The 12,987-nt window shown below is 40.6% G+C and overlaps 1 pseudogene; it reads left to right on the top strand.

Moving 5' to 3' along the window:
* Positions 1-10,665: 10,665 nt before the first annotated feature.
* LOC109080261 lies at positions 10,666-12,534 on the top strand (annotated as a pseudogene).
* The last annotated feature ends 453 nt before the right edge of the window (positions 12,535-12,987 follow it).

The raw sequence follows: 12,987 nt of genomic DNA, 5'->3' as shown, positions 1-12,987 counted from the left end.
TGCAATGAGAATTTTACTAAAGAGACCTAGATGGCATAGTGCAAGTGAAATGTTTGTGAGTGCACTGTTAAATGTTTGTGTAAAGCACTGTTATGAAATCTTAATATCACTGGACATCTTGATAAACACTGCGTGTTTGCGCACGCAAGACAGACGCGCTCTTCATTCATCTCACTTCACAATAATAAAAATAACAGTGTCAACCTACAGATCATTTTGTGTTTATTATAGTGTTCAAATGCAGATTTTATATAGGCTTAATATATTTTTTTATATATATGAATTGGACTGCCAGTGAGCACGCTGCTTTTGGCTTCTGCTTTTGGTGAATAGCCTACAGCAAAACTAACTTATAGCACCGATGATAATAGCAGCGTTTATTTTTCAACCTCACATAAAAATTATTAATTAAACAAAAACAGATTTTTGCTGTAATAATATACGACTTTTTAAAAGTCGTTTCTTAAATTTGAACCAAAGTGCGATCATACATTATTGACTTACTGTCATTATTAGCAGGAGTGCACATAAGTTGTCCGCAGGTCCACATGCGCGACCAAAATAAATAAATGTGCTATATAAATAAGTTCTGACAGCGCATTTGCGTACCGACATGGTTAACAGCTGTTAATACACAATTACCATTTTAGATCATAAACTGTACTATATACGATTTATTTTCAAACTGAAAGCATAAATCTAGGCTATCCGATGCCGTTTTCAGTGCACAATGCAAAACTGTGTCATTCATTCACTGATGCTCTTTCAGCAGCGGCGCTAAATCCATAACCGCGCATACTTATTTGCCAGCAACCCGCCAAAATAAAAGCCTGTTATTATTTATTTATTTTTAGACTTTTATCCAAAGCGACTTACAGTTGGGGAATACATAAAGTGATTCTTCTTAAAGAGGCAAACAAGGAAAATAGTAGTAGTATTTGCATTTTATTTTTAAGTTTACTATAAAATAATTGTATTTGTATTTAATATTAGGCCTAATGTTTCTTTGTTCACGCAGACGAGAAGGCAAGTGCATCCTGTTTGTTTACTCTATTTTACAAAAGACACAACATTTTGTTGATACTGTGAGTGCACACAAAAATAGGGTAGACCATTTACATTTCCAAATGAAGTATTAGTCTTATCTGTATGAGCAACAATGACGGTTGACCTACTTGTTTCCACTGAAGAACAAAATGAACTGATCGCGCTGGCGCCTCATGCATTAAGCACGCTTCAGCTTACACTCTCTGCACAAACGCTTGGATATACGCCTAACAGCACACTTTTATTTAGGTTAAATTTTTGCGCTAACATTGTATTATGCTTTAAGTGTTTAATATCTACAGATTTTATTTGATTATTTGAGAATGCCAAATTGATCAACTCAGCTGTCTGCTGCTTATCTGCTTGGTCATCACTTAAAAAAACAACAACTTGAATTTTACAAACAAAAATGTTCTAAACATTTTTCTAAATTAATTAATTATGAAACAATAAGAAGTATAACTTTGCAATTAAAAACAAAACTGACCTATTTTAATGGCTGCAACAGCAGTGTAATTGGGAAGCAAAAAAAAAGAGAGAAAAAGACACTGGCTCCAGTCGGACTCAGGCAGAGGGCTATAGGGCCTAATGTTGTGAATCAGGGGTTGTTTTTTACACAATGCAATATGGTTTAGAAGAGCATTCATTCATCTTAGACGTTGATTTAGCTGTTTCTGAAGCACGCTGCTCCTGCTACACCAAACACTAGTCATATATTTGAATGTTGAGCAGTGAGCTCATTGGCTACCGATACTGGAGAGAACCAGTCAGCTGTGCTGTATGATAATGATGTTGTTGGGTCAGATTGAGAATAAGTCCCAAATAATAGAGAACCCAATAAGTCTGTTTTAGTGAATCAATGTGCAGTATTTAAGTCAGGTGACAAGGTTGACGCGAAAAGATGTGCTAGCTGAGAGGAGTTTTGTCTGTGGCTGTATTTACACTGATATGAATCAGATACATGCATTATATGCTTCTGCCATGTAAGCTGACAGATCAGATATTCCTCTGCGAGCTGGATGTTAATTATTTGTGAAACATCTGGCTGTACAGATATATCTATTACAAATTAAACATATTTAGTTAACTAGCAGAGTATTCATTTTTGTTCCTTTGTTTAAAATAAGCGGTGATCTGCCGCTGAAATGTGTTGCTTTTAAAATCCTGCTCATTGCCACTGTTATCCGCATTTCAAACTATTGCTAACTGTTGTGGAGACTCTCTATTTTCTTGATGAAATCACAAAATAAAATGCACACAAACCATCACCGATAAACACATTTGATTTTAATGAGAAAACAAAAAAAACCTATATGTGGGCAGATTAGAACCCGAAGTCCTGCTAACTTAGCAATTACAAAGCTATTACTTAAATCAATCAATCAACATTTATTTATAAAGCCCTTTACAACACTCAAGGTAACCAAAGTACTTTCCAATAAGAGCATAATAAAACAAAAGTATAAAACTACAACAAAATAGGTTAATTAGAAAACAATATGATACATAAAATACACAAAAATTTCACAACATTGCTAGGTATTAAAAGCCAGTCTAAATAAATAAGTTATAGTTTAGTATAGTATAGGCCCAGGTTTAAACGTAGTTTTAAAAAGGCCCAGGTCAGTAATGGTGTGCATAGCGGGGGGAGCTAGTTCCAGAGTCTGGGCCTGGCCATGAAAAAAGCCTGCTCACCCCAATGTCTGTACTTTGACTACGGGATTTCAAGCAAAAGTTGATTTGTTAACCTCAGAGCCCTGTTAGGCTGATGAAAAGCCAGCATCTCGGTTAAATAAAGTGGGGAGAGGCCATTGAGAGCTTTCAAAACAAATAATACAATTTTAAAATTAACTCTGAATGAAACTGGAAGTCAGTGGAATGGATAGAGAACTGGGGTGATGTGCTCATGTCTGTGTGAATTGGTTAAAAGGTGGATCGCAGCATTTTGCACCAGCTGGAGACGACTGTTAGACACCAACATAAAGTGTTGGTCAACATTTTTTTTGACTTTGCCTCTTTCACAGCCTTCTGATAATAAGAAAAACTGTTCCTTAATATTTCCAGAGACATGTAATTTGTCCTTCCATATCCGCTCTGCCGGTCTACAATGTTTCCTGAGGGCATGGGTGGAATCATTTATCTAGGGATCTGCTCTTAGCTTGGGGTATCTGTGCTTATAAAAGGCAATAGAGTCTAAGATCCTGGAACAAGTGGAGTAGAAAGAAGATAGTAAGCCATCAGGTCATGCAGAAGAGACAGGTCCATGGAGGGCAAAAAGTTTAGAGTCCATAAAATCAGTAGCGAACTCTTCAGCTGTTGAGGACGTGAGGATACGACGAGGCCAGTCTGCTGGGAGACGTGTGTAATTGAAGATTCCCTTTTATGGAGCTCTGTCTGCAGACCTTTACGGGCCGTCAACAGGCATGTATGTACTCAGCGTCAGGTACAACCAGCTAGAGCTGTAGTCAAGTCCAGCTTTGTCGAGTCCAAGTCAAGTCCAAGTCCAAAAGTTTTGAGTCCAAGTCAAGACCGAGTCCAAATGAGAGATGAAAAAGGATCCTCTTCAAGACCACATACTTAACTAATGTATGTGATGCGAGAGACAGCATATTTCCTATTCTAAGAAAATAATTTTACATTATTATTTGAAATGATCAAAAAGCATGTGCAAAGTAACAACTCTGTAGGACAGGGGTCTCCAGACTAGATCCTGGAGGGCAAATGCCCTGCAGACTTTAGCTACAACTGGCCTTAACACTATCTGGATGTTTCTAGTGTGTCTAGTAAAAGCTTGATTAGCTGGTTCAAGTGTGTTTAATTAGGGTTGGAGCTAAACTCTAAAGGACACTGGCCCTCTAGGACCGAGTTTGGAGCTGTAGGGTCAGATTATTTTTATGTACTTTATTTACATTTTATTTACTTTATAATGCTGCTGTTGCTGACATTATGTCTGTGGTCAAAAATTAAAATGACTGATGCCTTGGCGCAGCACAAGACAAACAAAGCTCGGGATATGACAAATGCGCACAGTTAAGGCTAGAAGGGATACGTTTGGCTCTACTGGGCATGCGCACATAAATACAGGATAGTTTTTTTTCATACTGTACTAGGGCTTGTCGGAAACAATCGACTACTCGAGCATGTATTAACCATAATGCATACAAAGAGTTTGCAAGTGCGTGAATTTTAGGATTACAATATTGCGTGGAGCTGTTACTTTCTATGACCTTATCTATGTTGCATGTAAAAAATAAAATATGTAATGTAATAATTAGGCCTAAAGCCTAATACCTGGATATTGGCTTCAAAAACGAATAACGGACAAGGAATAATTCTGCCTGAATAATCGGCTGAAGCTGGCACAGTCCGGTGTTTGCTAGATATCAGCTGAGTCATGTGATCAGCGCAAAGTATACACAGACCTCTATAGTCACGAGTGTGAAGTGAATGAATGTAAACTTTATGAGTGAAAAAAGCGCAAATCAAACACCGCATTAGTGTTTCCTCTCCGTGCATCTCTCAGAAATCAGGAGCTTGGCAGGAGTAATATCACCTATAATAGTACATCATACATGTTATATTATTTGTATATATTTAAAAGGCAATGATTTAAACTTTAGGCTACGATACGAAACGAATGAATGAAACAAGCACAGCTCACTCACCAATCAAACAGCCGTGTTGCGCGTCTCAGTCTCTCAAAAACCAAACCAGTTCTCTCTCAAAAGTAGGCTAATAGAGATCGCTAAGACATGTGACCAACTGGGTGGCAACGTCATCAGAACGCAAAGAATTATGGGTATGTTTGGCCCGTTTACATGGGCTGGCATAGCAGGCTAGTGTTCTGGCATGAAAATAATGAAAAATTAGAGTGAAAAACAGAATATAATCGTACAAAATGCAGCGGACTAAAGAAAACATTGTCGGACCATACCGCCTAAAACTAAATCCTAATGCAAAGATGAGATATGACGAGAAAAAAAAGGGAATCAAAGGACTGGATCCTTACGAGCAGAGCGACTGGTCAAAGGACGTCAGACTGTTGCCCAACTTCCAGCACCCATATATTTACAACTACATGATACTAAGTGTTAGTGCATACACACACACAAAGTTTTCTATGGACTTTTTATAATGTAAATGTATTCATTTAAATGTGTTTACATGTTAAATATGTAAAGAAACTGAAATTAAGTTGGATTGTTACTACTATTTAAGTTATGTAATTGTGTTTGCAACCAAAGAATACTGATTTTGCACAATTCTTCCTTAATACAGATAAAGGAGGCAGAATTTCATTCAGTCTTTGTGTATTTTATTTACAGACATGGCTAAAAACATTACATGTGAGAAGAGACATTACAAAATCTTTTGGAAAACAATAAACATTTACATATTATATGTGAGCATGGTATATAATTCTCCAAAAAAGGCTTGAACCGGTCTGTGTTCGTAGCTTTGACCTCAGTATGGCCGAGGTACAGAGAAGGGGTCCAGTCAGGATCACACTCCAACATTTCATAGGCAGGTTTGCCTGCAAACACAGTCACCAAATAAATTGCTTATGTAGCCTAGATGTACAACATTTAAAACTGATTAACGTTACGCTTTAGTACGTTGGTAACTTAAGCTCATCTTCTAGCCATTTCATGCTACTTAACAGTTAACATTGGCCTAACGTCAAATCTAATGTTCTGGTTAAATCAAACAAAACACACTGGTTATTTGCCCACAACATAACATTTACAGAGAGTAATTGTAACTTACCTTTGTGAAAATGCTTTGAACACACCATCGTGTGTGGTGGAGTGTTATCGAAGGTAATCTTGGGCTCCTTACTGCTGCTATTCATGCCATTCGTCAACTTTTTGTCACCTCTGAAACATGGCTTGTACTATTATTTTTCCACGCTGGAAAACGATAAAAGGATATTCCGTTCTTAAGCTTTACGCCACTTCTATCGTGAGAATGACTATTCCAGTTTATAACACAGCGTTCTTCCCTCCATGCATAGAAGTCTGGCGCGTTATGTTTGTGCCGCGGTTTCCCAAAATGCTTTGCGTTCACCACTGGGAATACGTCATGATGACGACACATTAGCAATCCTTATAATCAGCGTAGATACGGATAGACTTTCTACTTGTCCTACATGTTTTCATCTTTATCTTTTGCTGGTTTGCGCGGCACACGCACATTTGTTAAGTGAAGTTCACTAAACATTAAGGCTCGCTTAAAGAGTTCTGCGTAATGAAAATGTGCGCATTGGATGGATTCAGTCGTGTTCAAATGATCACTAAATGTTTGTCATGACATCTCTCTGCTTGCATGATAAATATTATTTTAGAAATTAATAGTTATTTTAGTTTAACACGACATACTTGTTCAGTGATAACTATAAAAAAAAGATAAAAAGTCATAACAGTCTTGTCAAGTAACTGTACGACGTTGTATGCGAATGCAGATAAGAAAAATGTTGTGATTGCTACAAATACTGGCTGTTACATGAAAATTTAAATATGTAATGTCATAATTATAAAGTTTTGCAAATTTACATATGTAATTGTTGCATAAGGCTATAAATTAATAAGCGTTTATTGAAAAAAAAATAACTATTTAATGTGTTTTCATTTACAATAGCATGAACCACGAGTAGTCGAGTAACTCAAGTATTTTTTAAATAAAAAAATCGACTAGTAGAAATCAGTAGTCTTGCAGCCCCTATACTGTACAACATTAATAAGTATTTCATTATTGGTAAATTTAAGGCTACCTAGGTGTAGACATACATAAAACACAATCTAACAGGTAGAAAATTAAATTAGAAACATCTAAACTTTTCAGAACGCAGCAAGTGGGCCGCTGGTCATGAACATCCTTTTCCGTAACAAAATTGAAAGCTAAGCCAAGATGGAGAAACAGCTAATCATAGCTGTACAAGGATAGCCATTTTTAAAATGAATTTATTAGCAGAGCTATTGCAAGGGATTTTTAGTGCTGGAAATCCATTTATTTTTTGCTGAAACTTCTGTGTCTTCATGGAGAGCAGGTAATGGTTTCTTAGCAACAGCAGACGCCACTGGAGCGCAAGCATAGGAGCAGGCTACAGGGTGCTTTGGAAAAAAGGAGAAAGTGGCGCGCCTAGCGTTTTCCACACGTTTTCAGCCGCGACATGCAAATGTGCTTTTGTTTTGAAGGAGAATTTATTTCTTTATTTTTGCTGGACTCGGTCGAGACCAACGAGAACATTTGGCGAGTCCAATGACGAAGTCCGAGACAAGTCCGAGTGCAAACACCAACGAGTCCGAGACGAGTCCGAGACAAGTCTGAGACCATAGAAAAATGTCTCGAGTCCGGACTCGAGTCCAAGTCCGGACTCGAGTAATACAGCCCTACAACCAGCTGGAGCCACTGGTAACAATACTCCAAGGAGCACCTCACGACATGGCCATCATACTCCGCAAAGCAACGAGGATCAAACGCAGAGGACAGGATCAGGTAGGCTCTTCTTAATCTGACAAGTCTCTTCTGCCATGTCTTCTGTAGTGTTTATTGGTAGGCAATGGACAAGGCACAGGCCACAGATACGAAGGTATGGATGACAGGAATGGCGGTGGCATCTTAGACTGTCCGCTAGAGCCACAGATTGTAGGTTTCGCCACAGAATACCTGATATTCAGAAGAGTCTGGCAATCATACACTAACAACAATGACACATTCCATGCAAAGTGTAACAAAATTAACCTCCTTGTTCCTTGTTAAATTCCTTGTTTTATTTTTGTGATTATTATTATTTTTATTATTTTTATTTTTTTCATGATTATTTTACTTTCTTTTATGTAAAGCACTTTGAATAACCATTGTGTAGAAAATGTGCTATATAAATAAACTTGCCTTGCCTTGCCTTAAATAGCAAGAAAACAAAGCAGTGATAAAAGACCAGATTGGACAAAGTGGCACCATCTTGGTTTTGTTTACCTCTGAAACATAAAATGTGGAGTTCCCTATAAAGTTTGGTCTCTCAACATTGCGTTGCTTACACTATGGGATTATCCCTCTCCTTCTTCAAATACTGAAGCCTGATTGCATCGCGCTGGTAAATCTTACCAGCCAATGACACTCGAGCTGTGGCAGAGCCAATATTTCTGTAATCCTGAACTGCACACCGGCTAACCCCTTGCCTCTGCCCCCTGTCACCATCAAGCTGCAGGAGGAAAAGCTGAGGCAGCCACGTGCACTAGTGACTAATCAGAGTGGCTGCACCTGTAGTGCATTTTCTCCTGCCTTTATCTGTCTCACGTTTGTTGTGCATGTTGTCAGATCGTTGTTTTGCTCATGCCTGTCGTTCTCTCCAGTGTCTGTGTTTCCTGGTTGCTTCCTGCCTCGGATTACCTACCATTGTGGATACTACCAAGCTGTTGCTGGAATTTTCTGTCTGTGTTAAATCGGGTCAGTGCCTCGCAGTCTCCGTGCCTCTGAGACCTGCTCATCTGCATGTTAACATCTGACCATTCATCTTGCTTTGTTCACTCTTTGTTGCAAATAAACTGCACTTCACTTGCAACTGGATTTTGAGTTCTTATTCCCTGATAGAAATGATTTGACCAAGTATGGATCTAGCAAGTGTCGCAGAACTTAGAGACATTCTTTCCAGGAGCAGTACTCGTATGGAACAACAGGAAGAACAGATCATGGCTACCAGTCATGCTGTTCAGGCCCTAGTAACACAGGTCTCGGATCTAACCACTCAGTTCTGACAGTTAAAGACAGAGTCTGCCCAATAGCCCACTGCGCTCAATCCCCTGACTGTCCCACCTGTGGATTACACCAGTCGGTGTGCTGGACCCCGTCTACCACCTTCGACTGTCTACTCCGTTGAGCCCCTGTTATGTCATTCATTTCTGGCTACATGTTCTCTTCACATTGCTATCCAGCCTTCATCTTTTCTCACAGAGGAGTCCAAAGTGGCTTTTGTGATCACTCTGCCATCTGGATGAGCGGCTCTCTGGGGAACAGCGGTGTGGGAAAAAAAGCACCACTGTTGTTCATCATTCCAGTCATTTTCAGAGGAACTCAAGAAGGTGTTCGATCGGGCTGCGTCCGGCAGGGAGGCGGCGCAGGAGTTGGCCGAGTTACGTCAAGGAAATCGATCGGTCACAGATTACTCTATTGAATTTCGCACATTGGCAGCAAGTGGAACCAGGAAGCGCAGTGGGACATGTTTGGGCATGGGCTGGCCGACCATACCATCTATGAAATTTACACTCAAGAATTGCCCACCTCTCTAGATGGGTTGATCGATCTGGCTACCCGAGTGGACACTAGATTGCGACATCATGATGAACGAATTCTACAGATTCCGGTGGTTAATACTGAAGACCAATTCTCCGGGATTGGTGAAGAATACAGCTGGTCATTTTCTCGATCCTGAGCCCATGCAGGTGGGCAGAGCTCACCTTTCACGGGAGGAGAAGGAGAGATGCAGGAACCAGGGACTGTGTCTATTCTGCGGGTCACATTGTGGCGCAGTGACCGGTAAAAGCCAAAGCCCGTCCGTAGGTAGGAGGCCATTGATGGGTGGAGTCACTGTTGAGAAATCTTCTTGGATCACAAGACAGCACTTAGGCTAGGAATTCCTGTGGTTGCATTCTCTGTGGTCAGTCTCTACCACCTGTCACCCATGCCAATGAGTCAGTGAGTCTCATTAACTTGAGCAACCACACAGAGACCATTTCTTTCAAAGGCCTTCCAAACATCCCTTTTCCCTACTAGTGAATGGTCATGGGGATAATGACCAATCACGCTTACCTCCTAAGTGTCCATTTGCCCACTAGATGCATGTAGTGTTCAGTTGGGGGGTGGGAGTGACCAGTCCCTCTTACCTACTATTTGTCCGTTTTCCTACTAAACTTGCGAACAGCATCTTCTAAAGGTCTAGCTTGGGTCTATGCTATCTTGGGGATGACAGAGTGCCCCCTAGTTGTCCACAGGGCTGCTATTTGTCCATTTCAGGACCAATTGCTTTTTCTTTTTCAGTTTTGGCATAAAAACGTGACGGGGCACATGCCCTCATCCCGCTGTCCCCTGTTTGCAGACGACCCCCATTTAGTTTAGTTTTCCAAACTAAAGAGTTGCTTTGTTTCAGCTCCAATTCTTGTTGCCTCTGATCCTTCTTGTCAGTTTATGGTGGAGGTCGACACGTTGGGGGGGGGGTTGTCACGGTTTTTTTTTTTACCAGCATTCTTCCGCAGATGGCAAGGTGCATCCTTACGCATATTTTTCTCACCGTTTATAACCTGCCTAATGTAATTACAACATTGGTAATAGAGAGTTGCTGGCAGTCAAGCTCGTTTTGGGTATTCATGGCCTCCTGTTGGACATGGTTTCTGACAGTGGGCTCCTTTTCTGAGAAGTTTTTATAGGCTCAGAATCAGTCAAGAGCGCTGAGCCATTTCTTGCTAAAGAGGGAACAGTCTACTGCACTTCCACCGTGGTTCAGATACTCCTACTCAGTGCTCTAAAAGGAGCAAAAGACCACCTTCTGGTCCTGCCTAGGGTGCGAGGACGAACTCAGAGCCGGTTGTGAGACCAAAAGCGAGTCAATTCCAGTATCTTAAGAATATGGGGCCCCGTCCTTCGAATGTTGCACGTTCCTGGTGGGAGTGGTCTGACAGTAAGCGGCCGCCTGGAGAAACAGATGACGAGCCATTGTGCAAGAAGGTTCATCTTGCTGTGTTGCACCCATATGTCCCCTCACATGTTGCAGGCGACAAGGGGAAATGTTTGGAATGTTCAGTGCCAATAAAGTTTGCAATAAATGTCCAATCAAACAGTGTTCAACATAGGAGCTCTTTTCCTCCTCAAGTTTGTTCCCAATAGCAGAGTTCTGTTTTCGAACTGTGTTCTGCAGGGCACACTCTCTTAGTCTGAGCACAAGTGCTCCCCCAGCACACTCCAGTGGGCCAGTCAGTGTGGAAGACATCAGCAATGCCTCTCAAGTGGTGGACAGTTCCCTGTTACAAGGTGCTTCAACCCCTCTCTGGCTATACGGATACATGGCACATGCTTCCAGGAATGTCAGAACGGGTGCTGACCACAGTCACAAGCAGGTATATGCTTCAGTTTGCAAGCAGGCCAACCCACTTCAGTGGCATGTTGATGTCAGATGTGCCAGACAGTGGCGCATTGGTTTCGCGAGCAGAGATTTGTTCTCTCCTGGTAAAGCAAAACTCTGCCATTGCCGGTCCCAAGCCCAGATTTAAAAGGAGGAGGGTTGGGCGAAGGGCTAGCATCCCCTCCCCATAAAAAAAAGATCCTGCTACAGAAATGCCAACAAGGATTTCAACTGACCTATCGGTTCTGGGAAAGGATGGATCTCTGGCTGGAGATGCTATGATGCCAGGAATTAAAGCCAGACACTGGAAGCTACCAGGCTCCAGAAAAGGCTCACCACAGAAGAATTACTGCTGTTCTCAGGACATGAGGAAGGAAATGCCTCACACACCCAGGGAATGGCCTTCATGCTTTCCAATACTGCACAGAGAGCACTCATTGGAAGGGAGACACATGGAACAAGACTGCTTCATTTAGAAGACTAAATATGAATATTATCCAGTGTTATGCCCCAACAAATGACAGCGAGGAAGATGATAAGGAAGATTTTTACAACAGATTGCAGACCATCATTGACAGTCACTCAGGAAGAGACATCACCATGGTAATGGGAGACTTTAATGCAAAGATCGGGTAAGACAACTTGGGCTATGAGGAGGTAATGGGACGAGAGGGCTTGGGGAGATGAATGAAAATGGGGACAGGTTTGCTGACCTCTGCGCCGTAAGTAATCTAGTTATAGGAGGAAGTGTCTTCCCTCACAGACAAATACACAAGGCTACCTGGATATCACTGGACCTCTCCACCAAGAACCAGATTGACCATGTATGTATTACCAAGAAATTCAGGAGGTCCTTTCAAGATGTGCGTGTCAGACGAGGCACTGATGTTGCTTCGGACCACCATCTCCTTGTCGGCTGTGTAAAGCTGAAACTTAGGGGAAATTGAACAAGGGAGTCAAATCAGAGATATAGATTCAACACAGCACTTCTGAGGGATTCATCCAAACTGAAGGAGTTTAAAATGACACTCGCAAACAAATTTCAAGTCCTGCAAGAACAAATGGAAAAAGATGATGAAGAGGAAATGGTAGACAAGAAATGGAACATGGCCAACTTGCCAAGAAGTCTTGGGCCCACTAAAGCACAATCACTAGGAGTGGATCTCGGAAGAGTCTTTAAAGAAAATAGAACATAGAAAAGGAAATAATCCCTTATTCTGTACCTTATCTTCTTAAAGAATAAACACTCATTTTATACAAGAATAAACATTATAAATAAAGAATAAAAGAAAGAACCTCAATTAGCCCTTATCTCCCATTTCTGACGTTAACTAGCAACTCTAATGATAATGTTATTATCTTTTTACTCCCTGACAGTGGCACCTCTCTAAAAAAAAAAAAAAAAAAAAAAAAAACCCTTGTTGGAGATATGTGAGCGAATAATAGATTTAAAAAAGAAAAAAGTGGGTGCTTGGTTTTGGAAAATGAACACAGCTCGTAAAAAATAATATGATAAAAAAGTCATGCTAACATATTATTAATTCATAGAAATTATTTAAGCAATTAAAACCTTTTTTATACTAGATTCAACTTGAATTTCAATACTATTAAACTGATTTGAAAATCTCAAGGAGTTTATAAGTTGAAACAAAGTGGACCGCTGCTCGTGCCAGATGACACGGTGAACGGCTGCACTGTTTCCAATGAATATGTGCGCGTGAGGCACCAGCACGATCTAACAGCTGAAACAGAAAATACTCAATTTTTGGTCACACATAAGGCATAATTCGAAAATGCAAACTTTTAGCAGTTCGAAAAATCAAGAATAA

Source organism: Cyprinus carpio, chromosome B13, assembly GCF_018340385.1.
Source record: "Cyprinus carpio isolate SPL01 chromosome B13, ASM1834038v1, whole genome shotgun sequence".
Lineage (NCBI taxonomy): Eukaryota > Metazoa > Chordata > Actinopteri > Cypriniformes > Cyprinidae > Cyprinus > Cyprinus carpio.
Note: the sequence above shows the minus strand (reverse complement) of the source record. Positions and strands in the feature narration are given on the sequence as shown.